Source organism: Colobus angolensis, unplaced genomic scaffold, assembly GCF_000951035.1.
Source record: "Colobus angolensis palliatus isolate OR3802 unplaced genomic scaffold, Cang.pa_1.0 Scaffold134, whole genome shotgun sequence".
Classification (NCBI taxonomy): domain Eukaryota; kingdom Metazoa; phylum Chordata; class Mammalia; order Primates; family Cercopithecidae; genus Colobus; species Colobus angolensis.
Genome location: NW_012114422.1, coordinates 1,164,503 through 1,171,041, shown reverse-complemented (window position 1 = coordinate 1,171,041; position 6,539 = coordinate 1,164,503).

Below are 6,539 nucleotides of genomic sequence, written 5' to 3'. Positions count from 1 at the left end.
GGTAACATTTTTGGCTTTTGCCACTAGATGTGACCCCACGACAGGGTTAAAAATAAGAGGTAAAGTCTTGTGAGATCTCAAGAGCACAGGATTTCACAGCCTCAGCACTATCAACATTTTGGGCTGGACAATTCTTTGTTATGGGGAATGTCTTGTGCGTTGTAGGATGTTAGCAGCAGCGTCCCTGGCACTGGATATCAGTAGCAATCTCCCAGTTATGACAACTAAAAATGGCTCCAGACATGACAAAATGTCCGAGGGTGGGGGTTACAGCAAAATCTTCCCCATTTAAGATGCACCGCTCTAGTGGTTCAGAGCGAAGACTCTGGAATCAGACTGTCTCAATTCAAATCCCAATGTTTGCAACTTGTGGGGGAATTGAATGAGTTAACAAACGCAAAGGAAGGATGGCCATATGCTTTATCCTCCAAACCAGAGCAATTTGAGAATGAAAAAGGTTCTAATCATTTCATAAATGGGCTGACCATGGTGGCTCATGCCTATAATCACAGCAATCTGGGAGACCAAGGTGGGAGGATTGCTTGAGACCAAGAGTTCAAGACCTGTCTGGGCAACATAGCGAGACCTCACCTCCCAAAAAATAAAAAAAATTATCTGGGCATGGTGGTGTGCACCAGTAGTCCCAACTACTCATGAGGCTGAGGCAGGAGGATCACTTGGGCCCAGGAGTTCCAGGCTGCAGTGAGCTATGCCCATGCCACTATACCCAACTTGGGTGACAGAGTGGGACCTTGTCTCCAATAATAATAATAGTATCATAAACTGGGACTGTCAGCAGAGTTGTGTCCATAATCCATATACAGTGTTGACCACAGAGCCTGACCCACCGTGTCCACTCAGTGACCAAAATGCTAAATGCTTTACATAAAGGAACTTCATTTAATCTTCCCCAAACCCTGCGAGGTCAGTACTATCGCTATCCCCTTTCATATATGGGAAGACTGAAACTCTAAGAAGCTACAGTAACTTGCCCAAGGTCACACAGAGAGTTGTCCAACCAGGGCTCTGGTCCCCAAAGGCTAGTGCCCACATGTGCTCGGGTACCGCAGGGAAATGGCATTATTCAACACCCATCCAGCTCTGCATGAACTGCTAGCTCGGCTAGGTAATTCACAGTTCCAGCATTCAACTCACGACATTGTACCTTTACAAAGCTTAGTGTTTAGGAGTTGCTGTGATAAAAAGCAGGGACTGCATTAAAATCAACATGGAGCAGGAAAGGAGGATAGCAGTGCTCAATATGATTTTGTTTTGAAAATCTATGCAGAGTGTAACAAGTGCACTCAGCCCATCAGGAAGCTATTGTTGTTGGTTTTTTTTTTTTTTGAGACAGAGTCTTGCTCTGTTGCCCAGGCTGGAGTGCAGTGGTGCCATCTCGGCTCACTACAACCTCCGCCTCCTGGGTTCGAGCTATTCTCCCTGCCTCAGCCTCCTGAGTAGCTGGGATTACAGGCACCCACCACCATGCCCAGATAATTTTTGTCTTTTTAGTAGAGACGGGGTTTTGCCATGTTGGCCAGGCTGGTCTTGAACTCCTGACCTTGAGTGATCCACCTGCCTCAGCCTCCCAAAGTGCTGGGTTTACAGGCGTGAGCCACCACGCCCAGTCTTGAAGGATGCATTGTTATTTTCATTTTACAAATGAAGAAACAGAGATCTAGAGAAGTGATGTCACTTGCCCAATGGTGCACAGTCAGTGAGCTACAGAACAGGAATCAAACCCAGGAGGCCACACCCAAGTATCAGACATTTCCTGCAAGTGTTCAATTGTGAGGCTTGTGGCTCAGGGCTCTTCCCCTTCAGCTGCACCCCACAGGCAGTGCCAGAGTGCTGAAGCACGCAGCCCCAAGCAAGGGCCAACGGGTAAGCAGGAGTGGCAGAGATGCCCAGGCCTAGGTTCTGGCCACTGACGTGTGTTGTAGCTTTGGGACTTCCAGAGTGGAATTCCAGAATGTTCCATCAGGTTCCATTCTTCAGTGGTGCATGGTTGCAAAGCTGCAGCTCAGGGAAGAGCCCCTCCAAGGTCACTGGGTTGAGAATTGAGAACCTGAGTCTGCTCCACTGGGGCTAATGAGCCATGTAAGCAGGATCATCTCCCTTTGCTGCATGGGGGCCACCCGCTGCCTCCTCTGTGAAATGGGAGAGCATACCAACTGCCCTGGAGAGCTGTCCTCAAGATGAGAGAAGAGCATGGACGTAAAAGGGTCTGGAAATTCGGAGGTCTTTGCTTGTATGAATATATGTCCTTATTTATCACCATGTGACAGGCTGGTGAGTCTTGACTGAGTTTCTCTGGAGATTGAAGCAGTAGTCAAGTTTTTAACATAGGATTGTCCTTTTGGTTTTGTTTTTAATGACTGCCACACATACTCTGTCCTAAAAGAAAGAGAAGTTTAACAACAACAGCAAAATATGCAGGACATAATCTTGCAAGTAGAAATGGATGTGGTTAACCTTGGGGAAAACTACACGGTCGACACTTTTCCCATTTCACTTTAAACCAGTGGAGACTAAAGCAGAGCCTGGCCTCTGAGAGCTATTGCTGGAGGGTGGGTGTGGTGCATAGCTGTGTCCTTTCACCTTGCAGCCAAGCTGGGGTCTAAATATAGCACAGGACAGTTGTGTGCATTAAGGAAACTGAGGGATAGAATAGAAAAATAATGTGACTGGAAAAAAATTGTTTTTCTTTGATACAGAGTGAGACTCTGCCCAGGCTGGAGTGCAGTGGTGCGATCTCAACTCACTGCGACTTTCACCTCCTGGGTTCAAGCAATTCTCCTGCCTCAGCCTCCTAAGTAGCTGGGACTACAGGCATGCGCCACCACGCCCAGCTATTTTTTGTATTTATAGTAGAGACGAGGTTTCGCCATAGTGGCTAGACTGGTCTTGAATTCCTGACCTCAAGTGATCCACCCACCTCAGTCTCCCAAAGTGCTGGGATTACAGGTATGAGCCACTGCACTGGGTCCTAGAAACAATTTTTAAATGCATATTACAATATAGTGTGTACAACATAACTCCCATTTTATAAAATACCTGTAGGCATACAGACAGCCCTGGATGTACAGAAAACACACTGGAAAGTTACACAGCACAATCTCACAGGGTTATTGCTGTGTGGAAGAATGATGGACAAATTTATATTTTTCTTGCATTTTGTAATGGAAACATAGAGCTAATAAAGAAGCCAAAAAGAGAGAAAGTGATGCAAGAGGAATCGCGCAACACTGCAATATCTTGGCTAATGGTCTCCTTGGGATGTGTGGAATTTCGGTGAAGCCACATCTTGTACTGCAGATGTGAAACCTGTGAAACATAGTGAAACCCTGTCTCTACTAAAATTACAAAAAGTGCCTGGGTGTGGTGGTGCGTGCCTGTACTCCCAGCCACTTGGGACACTAAGGCAGGAGAATCACTTGAACCCGGGAGGCAGAGGTTGCAGTGAGCTGAGATCGCACCACTGCACTCCAGCCTGGGTGACAGAGTGAGACTCCATCTCAAAAAAAAAAAAGAATTAGTAGTAGTGGCCAGGCACTGTGGTTCACGCCTGTCATCCCAGCACATTGGGAGGCCACGGTGGGTAGATCATGAGGCCAAGAGATCGAGACCATCCTGGCCAACATCGTGAAACCCCATCTCTACTAAAAATGTAAAAAAAAGTGCCTGGGTGTGGTGGTGCGTGCCTGTACTCCCAGCCACTTGGGACACTAAGGCAGAAGAATCACTTGAACCAAGAAGGCAGAGGTTGCAGTGAGCCAAGATCATGCCACTGCACTCCAGCCTGGTGACAGAGTGATATACCACCTCAAAATTTTCGTTGTTTTAGTTGAGACGGGGTTTCAGCATGTTGGCCAGGCTGGTCTTGAACTCCTGACCTTGTGATCTGCCCACCTCAGTCTCCCAAAGTGCCAGGATTACAGGTGTGAGCCACCGCACCTGACCACTACTACTATTATGGTTATTGTTCTTTCTGGCCCCCTTGCCAGTCCCCCTACTCCTCACTGTTCCTTCTTTCCCAAAGTTACCTCAGCAGTGGGGGAGCTGATCCTTTCTGGACTATTGACTCCTAAGGCCTCCTCAGGACACTGGGGCTTTTTGAGGCATGGCTTCATCTCTTTTGTCTGCCTGGGAGGAACAGAGTTTAGTCACCCCAGGACTCCAGCGACAGTGGTCAGGCCTGGCCGTCCAATGTGAGGACACCCCCCACCCCAACAGTTGCTAAAGGGCTGGCCCTTGCTCTCCTTTCTTCATCTTCTCAGGCAAGATTGATGCAGAAATGAGCTTGCAGACACTCCCAGGCAGAGAAAGCCGGCTCAGTGGGACTCACACATGAGCCCTGCCCTGTCGATGCTGCCCCGGTGATAGGGTATGTAACTGCCCAGTGGGTTCACCTTGCCTGCTGCCTAGACAGAGCTTATTTTTCAAGACAGGGGAATTGCAATGGAGAAAGAGTAATTCACTCAGAGCCGGCTGTGTAGGAGACTGCAGTTTTTTTATTACTCAAATCAGTCTCTGCCAGCATCTGTGGATTAGAACTTTTAAAGATAATTTGGCGGGTAGGGGCTTGGGAAGTGGAGAGGGCTGATTGGTCAGGTTGGAGATGGAATCATAGAGGGTCGAAGTGAGTTTTTCTTGCTGTTTTCTATTCCTGGGTGTGATGGCAGAACTGGTTGAGCCAGATTACCGGTCTGGGTGGTGTTGGCTGGTCCATGGAGAGCAGGGTCTGCAGAATATCTCAAGCACTCATCTTAGGCTTTGCAATAGTGATGTTACCCCAGGAGCAATTTGGGGAGATTCAGAATCTTGGAGCCAGCATGACGTCTAAACTGTAATTTCTAATCTTGTAGCTAATTTGTTAGTCCTGCAAAGGCAGACTAGTCCCCAGGCAAGAAGAGGGTCTTTTAGGGAAAAGGGCTGCTATCAATTTTGTTTCAGAGTCAAACCATGAACTGAATTCCTTCCCAAAGTTAGTTTAGTCTATGACCAGGAATGAACAAGGACAGCTTGCTTAAAGTTTAGAAGCAAGATGGAGTCAGTTAGGTCTGATTCTTTCACTGTCATAATTTTCTCAGTTATGATCTTGCGAAGGTGATTTCAGGTATGGGGTGGGCTTTGAGGGCTTGAGCAGAAACTGCAATCAAGTGGGCAGAGAGAGCCAGTGAGAAGGGCCATTGCTGCTCGTAAGCCCACAAACCACGAAGCACAGGCACCTCTAACCACAGTGCATGTTTCAGCCTGCCCAGGACTCCCACCTGAGGGGCATGCACAGGGGCTCAGCCAGACCCTGTTGGCCACGCCCAGAACCTTGGCTGCATCAACCCCGGGGAAGGAATGCCTTCCAACTCATCTGTTCAGGGAAGTCCCTATTTTTCTAACTTATATAAAGCTTTGAGTGTGCTAGCTGTGGCCCGGCCACTATATCTTGTTTAAAGTAGACATGGTATGATCCCTGCCCTGGGCCCCTAGTGTGTGAACAACTTCCAAACAGGCAGCTGAACACTTGAGTCTTGCTCTTATTTTCCAGCTTCTACTTGGGTTCCTTTCTTTTGACTGATAGGTGTGCTATGGACAGTGGAGAAGATCACAGGGCTGGGCACCCCAGAGCCCTTGCCCCTTCGCAGGCATGTGATGCTCTCTCAGGCCTTCCTACCTTTGCATTGCTATTCCCTTGGTCTGAATGCCTGTGCCCTGTCTACCTGGGAACTCATGGGCCTCCTTGAAGAAGGGGCCTTGCACCACCATCTGGGTACAAGGTGGTCTTTCCCCATCACCCTACTCTGGCCTGGCTGAGGTGGTTACCCAGCTGTGAATGCTCAGGGCAGTTGAGCCTGGGGATCTGGGAGAGGTCTCACCTTGACAACATGGGAGGAAAGAGGCAGGAGAGAGACTTGAAATCTTTGCCTGAGGGTCAGCAACCTTTGCATTCTGCTCTATAATATATCCTAATTTTGCAAAGAGATACCCCGAACCTGGAAAGGCATATGTCTCAGAACTGATAGGTATAGACAGACAGACAGACAGATACATACATACACAGACAGAGGGACAGACTCTCACAGAGAGATTTGGAGGGGGAGCAATGAACCAGTAAGCATTTTCATACCAACTTTATAATATTTTTCCAGAGGAAAAATAGAAAACCGGCTCACACCTGTAATCCCAGCACTTTGGGAGGCTAAGGCAAGTGGATCACTTGAGGTCAGGAGTATGAGACCAGCCTGGCCAACATGGCAAAACCCCATCTCTACTAAAAATACGGGTCTCGAACCCAGCTACACAGGAGGCTGAGGCAGGAGAATCACTTCAACCCGGGAGGCGGAGGTTGCAGTGATCCAAGGTCATGCCACTGCATTCCAGCCTGGGCAACAGAGAGAGACTTCGTCTCAAAAAAAAGCAAAAGAAAGAAAAAAAAAAGAAAGAAAGAAAGAGAGGAAGAGAGAAAGAGAGGGAGGGAGGGAGAGAGAGAGAGAAAGGAAGGAAGGAAGAAAGAGAAAGAAGAAAGAAAGACAGAAAGAAAA